At 48.5% G+C, this 22,553-nt stretch overlaps 1 long non-coding RNA gene across 1 annotated transcript in view; it reads left to right on the forward strand.

Moving 5' to 3' along the window:
- LOC136022170 (uncharacterized) overlaps positions 1-22,553 on the forward strand; it is a 156,479-nt gene that overhangs the window by 101,791 nt on the left and 32,135 nt on the right. Inside the window, exon 2 of the long non-coding RNA XR_010616027.1 lies at positions 7,600-7,693. This is a non-coding gene — a long non-coding RNA (uncharacterized LOC136022170). The remainder of the gene's footprint in view (positions 1-7,599; positions 7,694-22,553) is intronic.

Below are 22,553 nucleotides of genomic sequence, written 5' to 3' on the forward strand. Positions count from 1 at the left end.
GGATTGCCCCGGGGACCTCAGCAGCAGGGATAGGGCACCCACGGCCGCTGCATCCCCATGGTCCTGCTGACGTCCAGGGAGCGTGTGAGCCCAGCTGCTCGCTGTGAGTTGCTCTAGTTGCATTTCTTAGGCTTGATGGACATCTGCCAGTGAGTGGGGAGGGCTGGCTGTGGGTATCCGTGTGCTTCTGGAGATGGGCAAAGGTTACCCGCCTTGCCAAGGAGTATGTTATTAATGAGGGGGGTTTAATACCGTTCTGCAATACAGTAAAATAGCAAATTCTTGTGCCTTCCTCTTCTCTGGGCAGACGAGCTGTCAGGGCTTTAGGTCTCATCAGTCTTGTTGTCACCGAGGTTTATAAAACCACCAAATGATATTATGTCAGCTGATTCTTTAATGGGATAATCATTAGCCAAGACCTGAGTAAGGTTTTTTTCTTGCCATCACTAATTTCACCTCAAGGTGAACGCAGAGGCAGAGCCCTCCGGCGCCGTGTTTGCTGTGATGTATGTACTCGCTCCGTGCCATTGCGCCCATTCCCACTCCTCCTTCTGGGATGCGCACTCAGTTCCTGGATAGCGGTTGTCACAGTGGGATAAGTCACAGTATGAAGGTTGTGACTGTTGTCCCTTGCAAAGACACCTTAATGGGTGTCACAGGGCTTCTGACTCCAGCCTGGAATTCACCTTATCCTGTGGTTGCCAGCACACCTTCCGTTTAACCGGGGCATCAGCAGCTAGGGATGTGGGAGGGCAGTGTGACCTTCCAGTAAAAATTGAAGAAGTTTGGGCTTTGCAACAAAGTGAAACTTTTTGGTTGAAAACAAATATTTTGCCTCATCAAGAATCCAATTTTCTGTCAAAACAGTTTTCATTAAATATTTCCAAGCAGCCCCAGGTTAGTATTGATTTAAACTGCTACAAGAAAGAGAAGAATGAGGCTTTGTCTCTACAAAGATCGTGTTTGCCCACCAATTAAAGTTACAGTAGAAGTGGGTAAGCACTGCTGCCTCCAAAGGGGGCTTGTTTAATGAAACACACTGTAATTATCCTCAATAGCTGGCATAGGCTGGTGTCACACCCAGACACAGGTCAGGACCCTGGGCTCTGAGCACTAGGAGCAGGGCCAGGAGGTCTGTGGAGCTGCTGGGATGGGCTGCAAGGAAGGGGACCTGTCCAAAGACCTGTCCTTCACACTCATGTTGCCTGCTTGGTTTTCTAAGTGTTCATGAGCTGTCACAGCTCGTGCTTCCTGTCTCCTTGCTGTTGCTGTGATTTTGAGTACTGCATTCTGTGGAACATCATTTGGACTTGGAAACCTATGGCTCATGGCCATAAGACAGGCACCAGGGCTGGATGGTCCTCAGTAATCATGAAGCTCCAGTCCTGGCCCTGTGAGCTGGGTCATTGCATATCATCAGCTTGTTGTCTTGCTGTGCTGCTTGTTATGGGGGAATTGGGACAGGGTGGATGATGGGTGTCGGGGTCACTCAACCTGGGGAGGGCAAAGGGGCTGGAAGAGGTTGAGGAGAGCAGGAGAGGATCTGGAGCTGGATCTGTCCCTCCCAGCCAAGTCAGTCTCGTGTTCTGAGGGTTAAAGCAGAGATGAGCGCTGTGCAGCCCAGGAAGAATTAAGGTTTTATTTCATTGGCACCAGGGTCATTCCTGATTTAATTATGTAAAAATTAATGTGAACGTCTTCCTTGGTACGTATAGGCCATCCATGGAAATTGAATTGGGTGAAATGCTGGTTAAACTAATCACTTGCAAGTCATTATGATGGCTAAGCACAGGGATGTTGTAATCTGTTGGGACTTCTCAAAGACCTGATTGAAGACCAAGTTTAAGACCCACAGGTTTAATCAGAGGGGATCAATGGTGTTGCACTGCGATTTTTCCTGTTAGCACGGGGCTCCGAACCATTTCTTCCATCCCACAGATCTGAAGGGCTTCTTGTGCAATTCCCAAACCCCTCCTGATCCAGCAGCTATGGGTGGGGAGCTGCAGTAGATCTTGGGGCAGTGATCAGCTCCTTGGTTTCACTAGCCAGAAACACCAACACTGCAGCATGGCACAAGATACTCAGATTTTATATCCCAACAGGATCTATGGACTATCTAATCTGTCTTTATGTATCACAAACAATTTCCTTGTTACGTTGTATTTTCAGACCAGTAGCCTCTATTGCACCACGGGATTTGTGCTAGATAGGCAACTTTGGCTCAGAGAAGGGCTAGTGAGACGTGAGAATCCATCCTTCTCGTAGTGCATTGCTCACATGCTTTGCTGATTATACTGCCCATAATCTATACCTCCACTCTATGACTTTGCCCAGCGTTGGCTCCTACTATAGGTTTGTGCCATGAGTTCCTCTGCTGCAGGAAAGAGCCCTCAGTAGCAGTATTTTCCCTTGTGAAGCTGAGTTATGTCTGAAGGGCCAAGCTGCTTGTTTCCTTCTGAAAGGAAGGGTCTGTGGTTCAATCACTTAAACACAGATTTGGGATAGTGCACCTTCCCCTGTTATTATACACGTTATATGTGTAAATGTATACATGCACATGTGTGTGCATGCACCTGCATGTGCAGTTTCAGTGCAGGCAAGGTTTGTTTGAGCCCTGCAGGGGCAAGGCTCTGGTCCTGCAGTTTGCTGCTCCCCTGGGGCTCTATGGAGGAGCCTGGCCAGGGGTGCAAGCGCCCAAGTGGGGGTCTTGCAGGGTCTCTTGGGACCTTGCTCCTGCAGTCATCACCTTTCTGTAATCTGGCTGCTGGATTTATTTGTATGCATTTTAAAGGAATAAAAACCTCAAATCAGTATTTAGAAGTGCAGGAACAGCTTGCAGAGCATTTTATCCGTCTACTAATACTAATGACCACCTTTGCAGGTAGCTGGAGGGTGCTGTTCCAGAGCTGCTTCCCAGGCTCTGGCAGGAGGCAGCTGATGTCCATAGCAAATCAAGATGCTTGTTGTAATGTTCCCAAAAATGTAATTTGATTTGCCTTTGTCAACAAAATCGTTGGCAACATCCCCTGCCTGAATAAATATCCCTGCAGGGTAGCACATGCTTTGTAAATAATTTTCATTGTAAGCCCCTCTTCCTGGCGGGGTGGAGAGCTGAGAACATTCATCAAGTCGCACATTAAGAAAATAATTCTCTTGTACCTAATTTGTGCAATAAATGAAGTCCACAGATTTCTGCTTCTGCAGCAAGGAAACGTAAAGAGCTGAGACAAGGGGGTTTTTGACATTGGGTCTCTTTTTGATGGCCATTCCTACCTCCCTGGCCAGCAACTCCCCATGAGTCTGGTGATGTGAGCACATCATCTTGTAGGCAGGGGGATGAGATGCTGCTTTGCAGTGCACCCCAAAAATCGAGTCTCTCATCCCTGGCCTGGAACTGAACATCTTGGATGATGCAAAGGCTGGGCAAAGCCTTACCCAGCTGCAAGGGCTCTCTGGCCTGGCCTGACCACTCCTGCCAGGCATAAAGTAAAGGTTATTTTTCATGTGAGAAACTTGGGGATATTCACTTGCTTGCAACCTGTGCCCATGGCTGAGTGCAGAAGGGCTTTGAGCCAAACCCCAGCCAAGGCCTCACTTGCCTCTGGCTCAGGCTCTGGGAGCTGCACCCTGTGCTCTGCACCTTCAGGAGTCACCTTCAGTGCTCCTTCCCCTCGGGCTCTGCTCCCAAGCAGCATGGAATGGGCACGTGATGAACCTATAGGACAGGGCTCAGTGGTTGGGAAGGAAACATGGAAGAGTTTTGGCATCTGATCAGCCACACTTTGGGTGACCAGACTGTTAAATCCCTACTTATCGACCCCTTGTCTCGGCAGGGAACTGGAGCCCGGGTCTGTCAAGCTGGGAGAATACCAAGATGGGAGGACAGCTTTGGTTTTTCCCTTGTAGAAATGTAAATCTGTTATTTATATATGTTTTATGGATGGCATGTTCCTATCCCCAGGCATTTTGCATTGGAATTCAACTCATTGCAAGCCTATTACATGTTCACTAACTATAAACCATCTGATTTATATTCATTAACCAGTAGTAGACAGCGGCAGTGGCGTAACTGTAGCAGTGGACATGCCTCAGTCGACGGGTGAACTAAATTTCAGTTAATTAAGGTGCTGTAATTGTTGTCCAGTACAAGTGTCTTCAGGGCATTCACTTTGTAACTAATTTTTCACCCCAACCTTCCCTGCATACTTGGTTGCTGCTCTGCAACTTTGCTCAAGCCATAAATTATAAGGAAATCAGCTCTCCTGCTTTCCTGGTAGAGGAAGGTCCATTTTCTGCTTCTCGCCAAGGACAGCGGTGGTTTAATGATTAGCAAAGTGCAGAGAAAGCAGGAGAAGGATTATAATCCCCAAAACAGAACGGGAACCCACGGGCGACCTTGGCTTGCCTTCACTGGAGGCTTTTGCTCAGAGATGGCAGGAGATGCTCACAAGATTGAGCTTTACCGACACAGCTTCAAGCACAGCCTGGTTCAGAGGAGACCTGGTGCAAAACCTTGGATGGGTTAAATCTGGTTACTAAGAAATTAAGTGTTCAAACAGCAAAAGTCAGCTCTCAGCTTTCTGGTCTGAAGCATTCCCATAATGTAGGAATCATGGACCAGATTCTACTGTGGTGGTTCTTTCCCTATGAAACCCGAGGAGATCAATCATGGACTGGTTGGGTTGGAAGGGAACTCAAAGCTCATTCCGTTCCAACCCCCTGCCAGGACCAGGGACACCTTCTACTAGAGCAGGTGGGATCCAGAAGATCCTTTCATAGCAGCAGTCCAGAGTGAGCAGGGATGGAGAAACCCCTTTTCTGAGAGCCCTGAAGTGCCCATAGTGCATGTTTGTGGGGTCCATTCTCATTGCCCTCTCTCTAGTAAGGGATTAGACCCTCTGCCTGCTTCAGGCAAGCAGGTTTGGGGGTGCCACTGTGGGGTCTGCAGGGCTAGGGTTGTCTAATGGGCCCAAAGTGAGTGGTTGGTAATGAGGAGCTGAGGAGCGACCAGTGTGAGGGAAATAGAGACCCTGCTGCTCCTCAGCCTATGCACACCAACCACAGGGCAGTAATTAGGTAGGAAGCTGGATGTGGAACTGAAACAGTAATTACGAGGAGCTGTGAGATGCTGCCGTACCACAGCCTGCCCTTCCTCCTCTGCTGCTGCCTTTTCCCCCCCTGTTCTTTTACTCTCATTGGAGTGATTGCTGCTTTGTTTTGTTTCCCCCAAAGTTCCAATTCAGAGAGGAGCCTTGTGCAAAGGGACATTTCCTCACCTCCCTTTTACAGCAGGTTGGAAGCCAAACGGAAAGTGGTTTCTTACACTTGATGTGAAAATTAGCCTGGGGCAGCTTAGGAGGGGCCAGCCCTGAGGCTGTAGGGGAGGGTAGCTCACCCGGGTGGAATCAGCACTGAACAGGACGTTTTCCCTTTGCTTTTTGGAAACAGGGCAAAAAATTACCCTTTGCTCTAGGTTTGGGCTGCCTGGGTTTGGCCGTGTTAAAGGTATCTCCCTGAGTTATGCTGCTCGGGGAACGTCACTTTGAAATGGTGTTTCTGGTTGGACTGGGGTTTGATGTGCAGTATTTGCATGCATGCTTTAGGGGTGTAACCTGAATGAGGGGCCTGATTTTCACATGTGCTTCAGTAATGGAACGAAAGCCAAACCTCCCCTGTATGCTTTCAATTTAGCACTTGTTAAAGACAAGACGCTTTGCCTGCAGTAGCCTTTTTAGCTGTCCTGTGCATGAGTAAAGTCTCTCCCTGTGTGGCTCTGGTGAATGCCTGCAGACACCTCTAATGTGTGAAGAGGGCACTGGAGCTTCTCTTTGTCTGCTCAAGTTGCCTATTGATCTGACAGCTCCTTTCCAGACCTGCCTGGCAGCAGACATATGCCAGTCTCTCTGATAGTTCATGTTCACTTATTAATATAAAGATTCAACTTCACATTCGCTGGAGTAAACCTTGCATGATGCCTCTGACAGTAATTCAGTTGTAGGCTCAATCAGATGCTGGATCTCCAGGCCATGGCTATCCTGCTAGCCTTTTCCAATTTTTCACTACACCAGTCATGAATAAATCACCAAATCACATCAGATTGCTGAAAATGGAAATACCAGAGATAGGCACCAGTTCAGTAGTCAAAGAGCATCACCTTCCCGCAGCGAGCACACGTGCTCTGTGCTCCCTTGTCTGCTCATCACGTCCCGTCCCATCATGCAGAGGCCCCAAAACCCTGCAAACCACCAGCCTGCATCCTGCACATCCTCTGTGTTTAAATGCAGATCCCACCGCGTGTGGACTCTGGCCAGGGAGAGGCAATTTCTGTTCACCAGACACGTTGCCAGGCGAGCCATCAGTAGTTCCCAGGTGCTCTGAGAGCAGGGTTTGCCCTCTCATGCGTGCTGCAGACAAGCGCTGCTCATTTTCAGTACTCAGTAGAAGAAAAAGCAACAAAATAGTTGGGTTTTCCAAGCTTTTCCCCTGCTCTCAGTGAATGCATTTTGCAGAGGCTCCAGTCTCACAGGATGTATGACCACAGCATCCCTGGGCGGGTGGACTGCAGCTCAAAGCCTTAAGTCTATCTGTTTGATTCCTTCTGGTCTTCTTTTATAATACTTGTGTTTTCTCTGTTGTAATCCAGGAGCTTTTCTGCTGGAAACAGAGCAGGGGGAGATGGGGGATGCTGGGGCAGTGCTGAGACCCACCTGTACCTCTTCGTCCTGGAATGGGAGTCCCAGATAGCACAGGCTGGGTCTGGGTGCATGGAGCACCCCACTTACGGGCTTCCATGCAGATCCCAACCACCACCATTTAGTTACCTAGCTGATGCTCCGTCACTCCCAGTTGGATTAACCTCTAACCCTTCTCTTTGCACCCACACAAGGGACTCTGAAAGGCTGAATGGTCTCCTTTGAAACCTGACTCAAAGGGGGAAATCTTGATTATGGCCTTGCCACCGACGTGGGTAGGGTTTGGGTCTTCTCACCCTAATCTACCCATTACAGCTGTGGGCATGTTGATGCCTCTCGCATGCAGCTGAACTTCTCCAGCATTGTTCTGTGAGAACTCCAGACAAAAGGAGCTGCAAACTTGGATTATTTAAATGACTTTAGGTCAGAAAATCAGCTAGAACTTCACAAAAATAAAGCCTAACTCGCTCCTCCTGAAATAAATCCATTTCTTTAAAATTAGCCCCCTTAATTTCGACATCAGTTCTGTTTGTGGAGGGTTTGTCTCATTGCTAATTCGGGGGTTTTATCCGCGTTGTTATATCCAACCCCCTGCTAATAAAATGTCAGATTACCAAAAAAACGAGTCTCCCTCCTATTGCAGCAAACCACTAAAATCAGACCTTACAGGAGAGGCACAAGAAAATTTCCATCACGCTCTTCTTACCCGAAATCAAAAGTAGAGTATTATTAGAGATTTCATTAGGATGGAGCAGATTGGTAATGAAATTACATTCCAGCTTTCTACAAACCAAATGTATTAAGGAGTTTTGATCAATGATGTTCACACAATTAATTTGGTCTGATTGCTGGGGATTACTCTATCGACGGTCACATTTCACACTTGTGGGGTTTCTTGTTTCCACAGTAAATTCTCCACGATGTCAGATCACCCGATGGTGAAGCGGGTTTGAAGCCCCGGCTCTCAAAGCAACTTCCAGCGGACCATGACAGGAATCAAGGTAGGGATGTCACCGCTGTTAATTGCGTTTATGATGGTGTTACTTATGGACGGCCAACCTCAGGAACCCTGAGCAGTCTCCAGCAGCAAGCAGAAATGGATGGAGACCATGCTAACACTCTCCTTGAGCAGCCTGGAGACTCTGGTTGGTCTGATCTGCTGTGCCTTGGTTCTGGAGGCACCCAGTGCCTGTATCATGGTGTCTTCCTGATGGTGTGTGTCTCTGAGCTGTGGTTACAAACTGGTGCTGCTCTGCCAGCATGGGCAGTGCCAGGTACCAGGCACTGGTTTGTTGGGTGCAGGCCAAGGCTGGGCTCTGGCACCACTGCTGGGAAGAGTGCAGAGCTGCTTGCTTAGCAGTCAGATGTCTCAGTTCAGTCTCAGTGCTGGTGTCGCACAGCTGGCAGCACATCTGGAGGCAGCACTGAGGCAGGAAGGGGAAGGGGAGGGCAGCAGCTCCATAAATCACAGCGTGGTTGAAGTGAGCTCTGCTGCTGGTTCGTTACTGTCTGTAGGTACCCAGGTTGTTCTGAGCAGCAACGAACTGATTCTTTGAGGCTTTACTGTGTTGTCCTTGTCTGTGGCTGTTTGGGAATGTTTGTGGACCCTTTGTGTTATCCTTTGGTGCATCACGAGTGATTAGATGACTTTTATATAAGAAAATGAAGTCGGTGATATCATGGAGGCAGAGTGAGCTCTGTCAGTCTCCATTTATTGTTGTTGAGATTTTCAAAGCTATTTAAGGAATTTTAAAGCAAATTCCAGGAGAATGGGATATCCTCCAGAAATCTTGACTGTTCCCTCTTCAGTCTTGATCGAGCTCTTGCTCTTTGTTGTGTCATTGTGGGTGTCCTGCAAAGGATGGGAGGTACGGCTGTGGTGGGTGAGGGCTGATGTGGCATTGCTTGGCTGGTCCCCAGCAGTGGAGCAGGAGGAGCTTTCCCCGCCCTGGCATCGTCCTGTGCAGCTTCATTCCTCATACACCAGAGGGTGTAATAAATAGTAATAAATGGCAATAGGTGTTACCTGCTCTGCATCTGGTTTTAGGTGAGATCTGGGTCCACAATGTGCGTAGAGTGCCTGCAGTGCCAGAGAGCCTAGCAGTTTTACATGACTTGAAATGTAAAGGTATGAGAGAAAGAGACAGTTGATCTCAGGGGGTAAAAAGTTCCCATTATAACATTCAGATTCATTTTAAAAGCCATTTTTAAACCTTAAGTTAAGAAAAATACCTAGAATTAAGTGCTTATAAAAGCTACAAAAAATGAATAATAATATTATTAGGGCTTAAAATGAGCTTTTTCCCCCCTCTCTTTTACTTGCATTGATCTATACTGATGGATTAGCTGGGAATCAGCAGCAAGTGATCTGTGAAGTTCCTTTTTCCTCTGTAAGAATTATGCATTTGTTAACATTTAAGTTGCGGAAGGAGCTGGTTCCATGGGTTGGGTCTCTGTGTCTCAGAAATGACCCTGGATTCTAGCTGCTCCGGCTGATTTTACCTACAGGTCTCCTTGGAAAGCTTCAGTACTTGAAGACCGGGAAAGGAAAACCCCTTTTTCTTTTCCTAGGGATAACCTTTACCCTATTTTAGGTACTTTCTGCTGAGTACCCAGGTGTATGTTTTCAGTGCCAAGGAAAAGGGGAGATGCCCCACTGCAGGGAGTACACAGGAGGGGAGTGGAAGAGCAGGACACACCATGCTCCCATCCCAGCCTCTGGATCCTGTCTTCTCTATCTACAGACAGCAAAGATACCAGGATCTAATTTTTTGAGATGAGACATCTCATCTGTCAGAAGCTGAGGGAATTACAATAAGAGTGTGCTTTTTTTTCCCCTCTCTCTTAAAACAGCCCAAAGTTTTTATCAAGATGCCATTTATCAGCAGCGCTACCAGCCGCTAGCAGTAGGCATCCTGCCAATCATTTTATGGAAATAGGGAAGGACTTTAATGTTTGGATGCCCATCTGAATCGACTCTTGTTCATGTCAGCAGATCTGATGTGAAAGCAAAGGTGCCCCTATGCAGTCTAGTTACCATCAAACCTGTAAGTGTCAGCAATTTCAAGGCAAGGAACACAGTGCTGATGGTGGGCAATGTCACTGGTTTAACCTATCTCAAAGACATTAGCTCCTGCAGTCTGTTCCTGCTCCGTGGCTCTCAAGGATTAGTTATGCCCGAAGTGCCCCTGCTCACTTAATCTCTGCAAATAATTCTGGAGGTACCTGCTTATCCCCATCTTCCTCTCGTAACAAATTCTTCTGTTCATCTCAGCTAGTTGCAAATGTGGCCAACAGCTATTTGGCTTGGGCCTGAAACTCTGGGGTCTCACATGATGTTTTAAAGCAATGTATTGACAGCAGCTACCATCCTGCAGCCCTGGCTCCAGGGGCAAACTCCACATGGGTCTGCTAACTGAGAACAAAACCCTTTGGGACAATGCAGCCTTAAGAGCCAGGGGTGAACTGACACAGCTCAAACTGGAGTCACTGTGTGCCCAAACCACTGGCTGTGGTGGTACATGGGGACTCTGGCACAGTGGGACCAATGCTAACTACAGGGTAGGAGTGATGCTGTTGTGTCATGAGCACATGTATGCTATCAGGCTCTCTGGGTTGTTTTCCCAGAGCAAATTTCAGCACTTCCCAAGACAGCCTAAACTCTTCTGGGCCCTGCCTGTCCTGACCGAGGTGTAATTGAATGTAGAGGAACCAGGATCATTAATCTCCAGGGCTGTAGGATGGGTGTTTCGGCTGAGCAGCTTCCCCAGTGGGATCAAAGTGTGGAGCTGAGCTCTCGGCTGCATCCCGCATCCCTTTCCCACCTTTGTCTGCCCCTCACAGTGTCTGGTTTCGGGTAAGGAGTCATGCTGGGCTGCAGCCTGGAGCCCTGGCTCTCTGGGAGCCAGGAGTTTAATTCCCAGGGTTTCTGCATGGAGAACCTGGGGGAAAAAGTTGCTGCAGTGCCTGGGGGCAATGCGTGTTTCTGAAGCCGAGCCTGTACTGTGGTGTGGAGACGTTTCCCTATGTGCCTGAACCTGGGATATGCTTCTGTTAGAGGGGTGAGGCCTGGCTGAACAGAGATGTGCCATGGAAATACAGGTGCAAATTCACCGGGAGGTGTCTGAAATCAACCTTGGAAAGTGGGACTGTGTCCTGACACACAGAAACACCCAGATCCCCCGTCCCTGTGCCTCCTTCCCTCTGTGTCCTCCGTTTCCATGTCCCTTCAGGCTGTGCATAATTTGGAGCAGGGATATCTGGCAGTGCCTAGCACCCTGCTGCCATGCCCTCAGCATTTTGTTCTCCCGATGCTTTCCACAACCACCTCTGGGATGCAGAAGGCTGAGCCAGGGGTAGGGCTGTGCCTTCCCGACACCATCCCTCTGCTCCACAGGCATCTCCATCCCCTCCCTGCCCTCCATTTGCATAGCATTTCCATGAAGGTCGGGGTGGTTTTGGAGGTGACCCCAAGGGATGCTGGAGGTAGGAGGAGGGTAGAGGCAAGACCAGCCTTGCGCGGGCACTGCCGGCACCGCTGCTGCTGTTGACACTAGAAGTGATTAACATGGGTAGGACAGTGAGAGGGAAATAAATAACATCCTAATCTCTGGCACCATCATTCCTTTGATGAGAACAAAAAATATGAAGACTGAAAGATCAAAATAACTGTATTAGAGCATGAAAAGGGAAATGCTCTTTTAACCACCGCTGTTCAGATATATCTCCTCAGATCTGACATGCTGTAATATATTTGTAACACAGATATATATTAGGGGGTAAAGCTGGTGACTAATTTGCTTTACCTTTTCAGAGCATATACATAAAAACCTACATTAGCAGAATTAGCATTTTACCTGTCTTTGAAGATCGTGGCTTTGAAATGTATAAAGTCATGTTGATTTTATGTCTCTCAGAAGAATAAGAGTTGTTTTTTACATGGAGCCTCCCCCCGGCCCACCTCCTCCTTGGTTCTTGTGCATGGAGCAAGCAGAGATGCTCTGGGTTTTGTCTCTAATTACTGCATCAGTACCCTCCAGGGCATTGCTTTAGCTGCTGCCCATATTCACCCCTCTTGACTCATAATTGCTGTTGAAGCTTCTGAGACTAGAGATCAAAGTATTCATGGCATTCATGTTTCTGTCAAAGGTCTTATCGTCAAAGCACCAACTATATTGAGAGAGATGTCTCCTTTTCTCAAGAGCAACAGACAAACTTGGCTTTGCCTGGCTTTTTTTCTCCTCACTGCATGGAAATGCAGGTACATGAAGGCAGCAAGGGACTGCCCAGGCTCCTTCTGGCCATCCTGCACTCCTGGCATTGAGTTATTGATCACAAGGAGTGTTGTCCCAACCAAAACTGCTGTTCCAGATGTTTGTCTTTGAGTGGCAGCATCCTTTCTGTCTGGACATAGAAGGATGCTGGAGCTGGTGTTGTCTCTTGCTGTTTACTGCCTGTGTTTCATCTTGGCTTCCCAGGCTGGTTGGCTGCTGGGTCAGGCCCTCACAGCTCAGACACAGTCATTCTCTTCCTGGATACCTGCTCCTGCTGTATGGGCAGACCGAGAGCTCATCTGGACCAGGCTCTCTGGCTGTGCGTCCTTTTGTGGAGAGATTTTGCCTTTAACCAAAGCATTAGATGGTAAAAATTATCTCTGTTGTTTCTGGTTTTTAATGTAATCTAGATTTGGATTCAGACAAGTTAGCAGAAATGTTCAGCTGTATTTGTGATGTTTTCCTTTGGGAAGGAGCCGTGCAGTTAAGGCTTGCAGGGATTCCTGGGAAGGTGCCGGGTGAGGGCAGGCAGTGATGCTCAGTGGCTCAAGCACAGGACCCAGGGATGTGACTGGGCAGCACACACCAGCCATGGGTTCCCCCTGTGAACACTCACACTCCTCCCTGTGGTGCCCTGTGAAATGCTTCCTCACTGCCCATAAATCCTCTTGGAGCAGCGTGCACTAACACTGCTCGTGCATGCGGGCTCACACCCGGCCCTGCTCTCTTCCTGGGTGCATGGATAAACAGATGAAGCAGGAAAGGCAAACAGTGCTGCCTCGTCGGGAAGGTTTCTTTATCCAGGGGCTGTTGTTTTGACTTTCCATGCCTGGAATAATCGCAGGCCATCTCCATCTGCCTCCCCCCTTGCTTTCCTACCCTGGATGGGCGCTTTCAGTTGCTCTGTGGTTGTCTTTGTCCTGCATTAGTTTCTCATTGCGAGCTGTGAGATGGAGTTGTTTAAACTCCTTATGCTTTTATTCTGCTTTTTCTGGGATGTGAATAAGTGCAAATGTCTTTTCCAGCCTTGAGAAACACAGGAGTGTCGTGTCCAATGCACCAAGGCTCCGCAGTGCTTCTGTGCTCTACAGCACTGCGTGTTTCCTTGTGTGGTTCTATGCTTTTCAGTATTAAGTGATTTCTGGTTGAAGATGGTCACTTTGTGCCTTTCATGCACTGATCCCAGAGGCATTTTAGGGAAGAGGGATTCCAACGTGGGCTTATATGTCATGAGATTTCCTTTCCTCTAGAAAATCACAGCAACCCCTTGAGCTCAGAATACACCGAGCACGTTCAAAGGGCTGCGTGGGGGCTGAGGGTTAAACATTACCCTGGCACAAGCAGGTTTAGAGCCTTTTCCACATGCCAGAGCATCCCTGGTGGAAGGATACAGGTGAACCTCAGCCCTGCTAAGATGCAGGTGGCAGAGCTGAGCCGGGTGCCTGCGGGAGACGCCTCCAGCACATAGGCAGCAGCAGAGCATCACCCGCTCCCTGCCCATGCAGCAACTTGTGATGAGTTTCCCTCTCGCAGTCCTCAGAATTGGGAGCAGGGAAAGAACTTTATAAAATTCTCCACGACCAGTGGAGCGGAACCTATTTTCTCTCACAATGCAATTAACAGCACCAACATTTACAAAATATGATTACAAGCACTTTGGTTAAGTAGAGGAAAGTATATTAGATAGCAGCGAGGGGTTGATCTTAATGTGCATTTTTTCGAGAGACTTGCATTTTCTTTGTGCAAATAAAGAGGCCCTAAATTCTCCATAGGCACTAAAATCAATGCAGTGGAACCATGATAACAAACACAGGCTCCACTTTTTGCTACATCCCCCAATTAATTAAGCCTTTCACGGGCATGTAATTAGGAACATTAGCAAGTCATAAAATTGCCGTGAGTCTCTAAATTATGTGCTGGCCCTCAGCAATTTGTTTTTAATTCCTTTTGAAGACAATGGCACTGCGGGGTCCCATAGATCTTCATAGCAGCCTACTGTTTACTTCTTTATGGCTCTATGAAGATCTAACTGTTTTCTACTGCTCCCAGATGCACCCACACTATTTTCTTGCGCGGTTTCATTACCTGAGTTAGATTTAAAGGGAAACGGCAGCGACGTGGCCCGCGACTGCCCCGCCGGAGCCGGGAGCGGAGCCGGGATGCTCGCCTGGAGCCCAGGATGCTCGCCTGGAGCCCGGGATGCTCGTCAGCCACCACCACAATTTATGCACGCTGATGTAGGCTTGCGCAGAGCCAGGGAGAGAGATAAATAAATAAAGAAAGAAAGGGCTGGGAATCGTTTTCCAGGGAAGGTTTATTTCCCTGTTACTGTGATTTACTCCTCCTTGATGAGTGCAGACAAACATTTGTACGCTCGCAGGGTCAAGAACAGCAGAAAGAAGTAAAGAGTGGAAGCAAATTGTTTTTCTCTTCCAGAATATCCCGGGTCGTTTACAGCTGAAGGGTCGTCACGATAATACCTGGACACGTGTTCTAATAGCGGGATTGTATCCTGATGGATACATGTAGGCAGCTGGCTATATTTTAATGGATTTGGAGGTTTAATGCAGCATCTATTGCATGGTAAAAGGAGATGCTGAGCTGCCCAGCAGCATGTGGCTGTCACTCGTGCCCAGCTCTGGACCTACCCCCGTGTTACCACTCAGCATCCCAGTATTCACTGTACAGGTGTTGCTTTCCAACCATGGCTCACCATGCTTCCTTGTTCCCTGAGCACTGGGATCTGAGTCAATTAATGCTGTTGAATTACAAACCAGGCTTAGTGATAATAATAAGCAGAGGCTGTAATATAAAAGGTGGATTCTGACTTGTCTTCTAAGTCAGCATGGGGGAGGGATGAGGGATGCAGGGTGCAGTGTGATGCACTGCTCCATCACGCAGCTAGGTTACATGGCAGACAACATCTGATGCATTTAATACCAGCCAGAGCTGGTTGGTTTTGGTTGGCTTTGGTGGACTGCACAGCTCAGAACTGCAGCACAGGGATGGGGCAGGAGCTTGTGGCCATCCCCACCCCAGGCTTCCGGCTGCCTCTTGCACTGCCCTTCCTCCCTTCAAGTGTCCAGGCGCTCCCCTTCCTTTCATGCGGTAGCAAAACCTCTCTTGCTAATGTCTTTCTTAATGCAAAGTCGAGAATGTGTTATTGCTGGACCAGGGGACGCGTCAAAAAGCAGCAACCCAGAAGGAAAACCATCCCAGAATACTTCACTACCGCTTTACTGCCTGATTAAGCTTTGTTTCGGAGCTGGAAGAAATATCAGGCCGAGCATATCATAACACTGTGCCTCTTGGTGTAAAGCACCGGCCACTGGTCAGAGGATGTATGCATGGGTTTGTCAGTTGACAGCAAGAGAGAAAAAGGTGGGGAGCATTTGCAGTGTGGTGCACCAGGATAGACAGGAACAAGGTGATGCTTGAAGGATGCCTGAGCTGCAGAAAGAGGGTAGCTCAGGAGCTCCCCTTTTAACATCCATTTGAATTGCAGTGGAATACTGATTGCCGCATGCTGCTGGGGCAAAGAGAGCCACGCTCTTCCCAAAGCCAAGCCAGGTCTGGAGGTGTGGGAGCAGCAAACGGTGGCCACGTGCTCCATAGGTGGGCTGGGATATGTTTCTGATCCACTGGCTTGTGAGCTGCGCTGTGCCATGTACTAAAATTTCAGCTTCCAGGGTAAAATGTTTCCTGTGTCCCTGGGGATGCGTGGTTTTGTGAGTTTACAGAGGGCAGACTGTGTGCATGAAGGGCCAGGGAACAAAATACCCCAAAAGCCAGGCTGAAGGACCGGTCTTATGGCCAAGATGCAGGTTTTCAGGTGAGGCTGGCCCCTGGCTTTATGTCTGTGCCTTGTATGTGTGTGCCCTTAGGATTTACATGGTGTGAAGCCCCGGATACAGAGGAGCAATGCAATGCCCTGCTTGGCCCACATCCACAGTGCACCCCATCCTCCTCCCAGCAGCAGAGGTGTTCCCTGTGCTGGCCTGGTTGTGCTGCATGGCCCAGGAGGAGAGGGGCTGTGCTCAGTGCACATCTGCTTTGCTTTATCTCCCCTCGTTTCCATCAGGGAGATGCTATCAGTGGCAAGGGACCTGCCTGCGCTCCGCCAAGCGGGGCACGGGGCAGATACCATCTCTGCTCAGTGATATACTGCTGTGACACCGCAGATGTATCGGAGCCTGCTGGGAGGGAGAGGTCTCTGCTTTTGTTAGGAAAAGCCTGGCTGGCCAAGAAGCATGTGCAGAGCTCCGGCTGCAGCCCTGTGCAGGAGATACACGGGAGGGATGTGCTTTTAAACCAAGTTTTTTGTCTTATTACAAGCACGGGTCTCCTTTTAATAAGTATGAGCAATGCAACTGCTAGTTTTCATGGTCATCTGTAAAGCCTGACAGTGTTTATAAGGTGTTGATGCTCTCCCCCAAGTCAGTGAATGCCCAGGCCACAGGCAGCCTCTGATCCTGCTCTTGGAAAAGTTCCTGGGGATGTGCTGGTGCACGTGGGCTCCCGCTGTAGCCATGGGGAGAGGGTGTCCGGCTGCAGAGGCCAGGGGCTTCCACCTCTGAGCAAGGGCCGTAGAATTGTCTCTAGTGAGCAGAATGAGTCCCCAAACCTTGGGAATAGGAAGAGGCAGAACTTGCCTCAGAACCTGGTGGCTAATGGAGCCTCTGCGTTAGCCAGAGAGGGGCTCAGGCACGTGGATACGAGTGTTCAGCAGGGCATCCCCTGCCAGAGCTTTGCTCGCACCTCGGGGCCTATCAGCTCTGCTGTCACCAGCGCAGAGCTGTTCATCACCATCACCTCCCCATGCCCTGGCCCAGGGCCCCTGCACAGCATTCATCTGCGTGCACAGCAAAGCAGGAACAAAGGCACACAGGCTTCTGCCTTGTCTCTGCAAGGCCGGAGACTGGAGTCGAGTTTGCCTTATTTCATGGACGCAATCCCCCAGGATAGAGGGAATGGTTATTAAAAAGCCCAGAGAGCAGTGTCTAACCTTGAGTAAGTGTTTTCTTGTTGTCATCCAAAGATCTAAAGAAAATCCTGAAGAGAATACATGGTGAAGACATATATTATAGTTGGAGCTTTTTATCTCACACATGTGACTTTGCCTATCATGAACTGTACGTTTTTATTCTCACTAGTGGGACAAAACTATATCCCACTGCAGCATATATCAAGAGGAAGAACACTGTACCTTCTTTGCATTAATATAAATAGCTGTTTAGGACCGATTCCTTGGCCAGATACTACCATCTTACCTGTCCTTTATCTAAGATATTTGGCATGTAGCTCAAGTTTGGTTTATTTAGAGTCAGGATGCAGCAGCTTTTACATATTAAAGGTGCATTTTAAAAGAGCATTTTCTATTCTAATTTGGGGGGAATGGAGCTCTTTAGGGCATTCAGGGAACGATGTCCATCTGATTTACATTTCCCTTGTTGGAGCAGAGCTGCGGACGCATATTAGAATGTAAATAATAGTGATGGATACATGTATCTTTAAAAGATCCATTTTCTCTTTTGACTAAGGCATCCAGGAGAGGAGGGAGAATGTAGATCACTTTTACAGGTGGAGAATCAATCTTCTGAGACAATGTACATGACACAGGAGACAACGTCTCCTTTCCAAGGAACTTGGTGCCAGGGAGAGAGGTGCAAAGTTCCCCAAGAAGTCACGAATGGTACCCAAGGGGGGCTGCTGATTTCCTCCATCCCTGCTCCTCTCCAGGATGCATGAGGGCTGCCCAGTGCCATACACATGCGAGAAGATGGCATTTTTAGTGGGGTTCCACAGGAAGGAAGTGTTGCTCTCTTGCAGGTGTGGGGAATTGATGTCTGGACAGGTTCAGTGATTTACAGAGGAAACATGGCAAGACTGGGACTGAAGTGCTGTTTTTCAGGACTTAATGACCCAGGTACCTCCCAGTTCCCAAGGACTTGGCAAGTTCAGGGTTACTTGTGCCCCATTTTATATACTGTGGCTTGAGGAATTTCCTGGGCTTCTTCCAGGTCTCACTGCCAGCACCATTGGAATGCCAGGGTTCAGATCTATCCGCAGACCATCACATCGCTATTGCGGTGATATATCAACAGTGAGGAAACATGGGAATGGAAAGTTAGAGATAAGATCACCCCAAGAGAGGTTGGAACCAAGCACGAGTTTAGCTCTGCCCTGGCTCTTTGTTTTAACGTGTGTTTGGTAGCAGGTTGCTTCAGGAACATGAGAGTTAGGATTTGTCCTTCACATTGGCAACATGAGCCTTGTAGCAAAGCAACTGCTGGATCGCTCTTTTACTGACCCAAAACGGAGCAAGTTCGCTGCTCATAGAACTCCCAGGGGAATGGGGGTCTCTATGGAATGCTGAATGAGTTTGGATCCCATTTCAGGAATAGCAGGTGGCAGGTAACCACTGACTGCACAAAGCAAGTGTGGCTCTCCGGGTTGGTAGCGCTTCTGCTCCTGTGCTGGGTTAACCCAGAAACTCCTGCAATAAAACCTTCCCTGCGGAAGGTGATTTGTGGGGAAGTCCTGAGCCTCCACTGAACTGCCTCATTTGTCTTTGGCTCTTCCTGTTTTCCCTCTAACTTCAGAGGTACCAAAAGGAATCTTGGAAGTCCCTTGATCATCACAAGGGAAAATTAAAGTTCTGGGCTTGGGCCTCATTTCCCATCCCTTCCAGGTTGTCCAATAACAGGAGCAAAGCTCATTTCCTCCGGGATCCCCTTTCCGGCTGGTCCCTCCACACTGGTGCAGCAGGGAGGGGGTGGATGTGTCACTAATTGCCTGCAGGGCCGGGGAGGAGATGAGCTGAGATCCTGCTCCTGTTTCCGAGGAGCATGAAATGAAGCAATCAGCAGTTGGGGGAAATTGGGGTTGTTCACAGACCCAAACAAACTCAGAACCCACAGGTTCTTTCATCTTCATCTCCTGAAGGCATGACTGGCCTCCACGTGGGGAGGAGCACTCCCAGGGCCTGGCTCGGGTGGGAGAATGGGAGAAGGTCTCGAGATGCTGTTGCTTTGAAGGAATTTGTCTTCAGAACAGGCTTTTACCACCTCTTGGTCAGCAAGGGAAAAGGCTTCTTCAGTCTCCCCATCTCCCTCTGCCTCTTTCTGTGCTCACACTTGCTGCCAGGGGCTGGGGGCAAGTTTTTGCTCATGTATTCTAACACAGCTTCTCTCCATCACCCTTCACTTTTCAAGTAAGCTCCAAGCCCCTGTAAATGGACTTGAAATCATAGAATTGAAATCATCAATGCTGGTTTTAATCCTGTACTTCTCTTAGAAAGTACTTGTGGTGGTAAAAGCACATTTGAAAGGTCTTGTACCTCTTCAGGGTCCTACAAATGAGAGGGACTGGCCAGGAGATTGGGAAGGGGGAAGGAATGATGTGGTCCATGTGCCAGAGGAGCAGCGTAAGGAAAGAATAGGGTACTTCATCCTTCTGGTGTTAGGAAGGTGAAGGACAGTGAGGAGCAGCAAAGCTCTGGGTACAGCTCCTGTTGCACCAGGAAGTGAAGCCCAGTGAGGGAGATGAAAAAGGGTGTGAGAGCTCTGGGCTCAAAGCTGGTCCTTGTTAATTGTCTGTGCATTAAGATGTCAGCTACAGTTATATGCTATGTAAGAAACCATTGCCTCATTAACCTCTCCAAGCCTGGTTTTGGCAGCCTTCAGAACACCCTGTAAGGTATACTTCATTAACAGGGTATTGAATGAATGGGGGAACGCTGAAGCCAAGATGCTCTTTCAGCTCAGTTGGAATATAATTATTTTGATTATATATTTATCTTGATAGTCCCCAGTGAACACTTAAGTCTCAAACAGGCAGCTATTGGACTCCTGAAACCCAGACTGAGTGGCGTTGCTGTGCTGCAGATGACTCCTGTAAAGCTGAATGTGGTGGCCAAGAGCAATGGGAAGGAGGGAATGGGGTTTGGAGCGCAGGGATGGCCACCTTCCCAAGCCATCCTCCTCCTTTCCAGCCTGTGTGCTTGGTTTGTGCAGAGAAATGGCTTTGGGTTTGGGGAGTGGGAAGATGAAGGAGTCCCAAACTGTGGGAAGGAAAAGGAATGGAATGGAAAATGCACCTCACTGGTAAGCAAGGCCATTGCCAGAGCTGGGTGGGATGAGCTGGACTGAAGCAGGAGCGGGACAGCCCCTTGTGCAGGGCAAGAGGAGTGGGTGACTCTAATGCAAGGGGACGTTGCTCAGTGGCCGACTGACAAGGGGAATGAAGCAGATCAACGTCAGGCATCGAGGCAGTGGCTTTCCCCTGCTCGGATCACAGTCATATACAGCTCTGAATCATGAGGCTTGCAACCAGCAGGCATAAATTCATACTATACAGATGAGAACTGTGCCTCGGAGACAGAACATCTATCTCCTTTGCACTTATCTGCCACCGTGACACAAACAATCAGAGATGATTCTCTGGCACAACAAACAGCAAAGTGTCTTCTTTGTCTTTGCCTCAAAGGAAAACACTGTAACACATCTTTGTGGCCCGTGCTTTTATCACTTACTTTTGTTCAATAATCTTCCTGCCCAATACCCAGGATTTGGCTGGGTGTGTGTAATAGGAAATCTGCCCTGTTTACAGTGGCTGAGCAGAGGTGTGGGGAGGAAATAAATACACTGTCACTGGGGCTTATGTGGTTTGCAGCAGCTCGTGGCTTAACCCCAAATCTCTGCGTTGATGCTGGATTTTCTTTACTGCCATGGAGCCTTGACTTTGTGAGGACGTGGAAGAATGAGCTTTAAATGCTACAGAGGAGCCTTTCTTGGTCTGCAAGTAACGTCTCTGTAAACTGGGTTGGAGGGGATGTTACCAGTGTACGTGAAAGGACTAATTCCTAATACACAGCATAATCCACATGGCACAGCAAAGGGGATCAAAACAGCACCACAATTGCATTTTACCCCCCATTCAGGTTGGGATGTTGATTCTGGAACCTAATGACAAGCAGTGACACAGCTCATCAGGGACCACTGGTCACTTGAATGCAGTGATGGGGCTGTGTTGGGGTCTGGGAGGAGAGCATTTGCCTGTGGTTTGTTTGCATTAAGTGGAGAAGGGGGAGGCAGAAATTGTGTGAAATATCTCTTAATTCTGGTCAGTGATGTTTTGTAAAGCTTAAATAATGGATGGGTTTCACTGCCGAAGCATTGTTCTGTGCAGGAGGAAAGAGCAGTCCCTCTGCTAAGGGGGTGAGCACAGAAATACTTGTCTTATTCAGGTTAGAGCCGATAACCGGAGCGGCTTCCGGCACAGGTCCATGTGGAGCATCCCCAGCTCCACGTCCCACACTGCCCAGGGATGTGACTTGTTTCAGCAATGCAGCCATGTAGGCACAGCCCCTGGGATCGTCACAGTTAGGAAGAAAAATTGCCTTTCCGTTTGACACAATGCTGGTTTGAATAGGAAAAAGAGCTTTCTTGGCCTTGGCCAGAGCTCTGCTGCCTCGCTATGAGTGGCAGGTCCCACATGTCAACAGGGCTTTGGGATCTTCACTAGACAGTGGCATACAGGTACATTCCTGAAGGGGCAGATGGGGACTATTAGGAATGATTCAGCCTGTGCACTTCACTGCCCTGGGCTTGGCTGGCACAGCATCCCCTTCGTGCTAAGGGAGCCTGTTCCTCACTGCCTGCCTCGTGGTTTGACATGATTTTTCAGGCATTAGCCACAAACTTGCTGTTCCCTATTTCAAAAGGAAAAATGGAATCCAATTGTGCCTCAGATGCAGACAGTCCCTCACACAATATTTCCTACACCTCCTCTCCAGATAAGCCACCTTTTAAGATGATGTATGGTACCACTTACCTTTTATAGTGTTCCACCTAGCGAGGGATGTGGAGATCCACTCTATATTTAGTCACAAGTAAACTGATCCATTTAAAACATAAAGTTGGATGTATGGGGCAGAGCACAATGGGGGCCAAGCGAGTTATGGGAAGATTTCACCCCCTAAAGTGTTGTAATGAAGCACTGTGGAGGGGAAAAGAAGGGGAAGAGCTAGGAGGTTGGTGGTGGGAGTGGGGGGCTGGCTCTTTGGTTTTCCCAAAGGCAAGAAGGGGAAAAGGGTTCTGGTGTTTGTTGCATCCTTTTTAGACTGAATTCCAGTTTGTTATTAGCATTTTATATTTTCCCTGCAGCTGATTATGTGTGCAGATTAAAACTGCCTTATCTCCACCAGGCCCCAGCCCGCGCTCCATCGGCTAATCCGGAGGGACGCGATCATTTACACGGTGCGATGATAATAGGGGAATCTCATTCACTTGGGGTTTATATTGTGTGGTTGCTTATTTTTAGGCACAGGGTTTAGCACTGCTCATCATCTCCAGGTCTGTAATCTGCATTCCACTGTGCAATTAGAGGGATTCTCCGTCTTTCCATATATTCCCTATTTCCAGGCTCTTCCAGCAGAGGTTTTGATGCAGATCACTCCTCTGCATCCCTTATTGATCCAAATGTTTGTGATTTACCATGAATTTTAACCCTCAGAAAGTCTGTGGGGTGTGGTAAGAGGGAAACTAAGTGTTGTAACTACTCACCCTGCAAACCACAGCCCCAGCTC

Source organism: Lathamus discolor, chromosome 14 (genome assembly GCF_037157495.1).
Source record: "Lathamus discolor isolate bLatDis1 chromosome 14, bLatDis1.hap1, whole genome shotgun sequence".
In the NCBI taxonomy this organism is placed as follows: domain Eukaryota; kingdom Metazoa; phylum Chordata; class Aves; order Psittaciformes; family Psittacidae; genus Lathamus; species Lathamus discolor.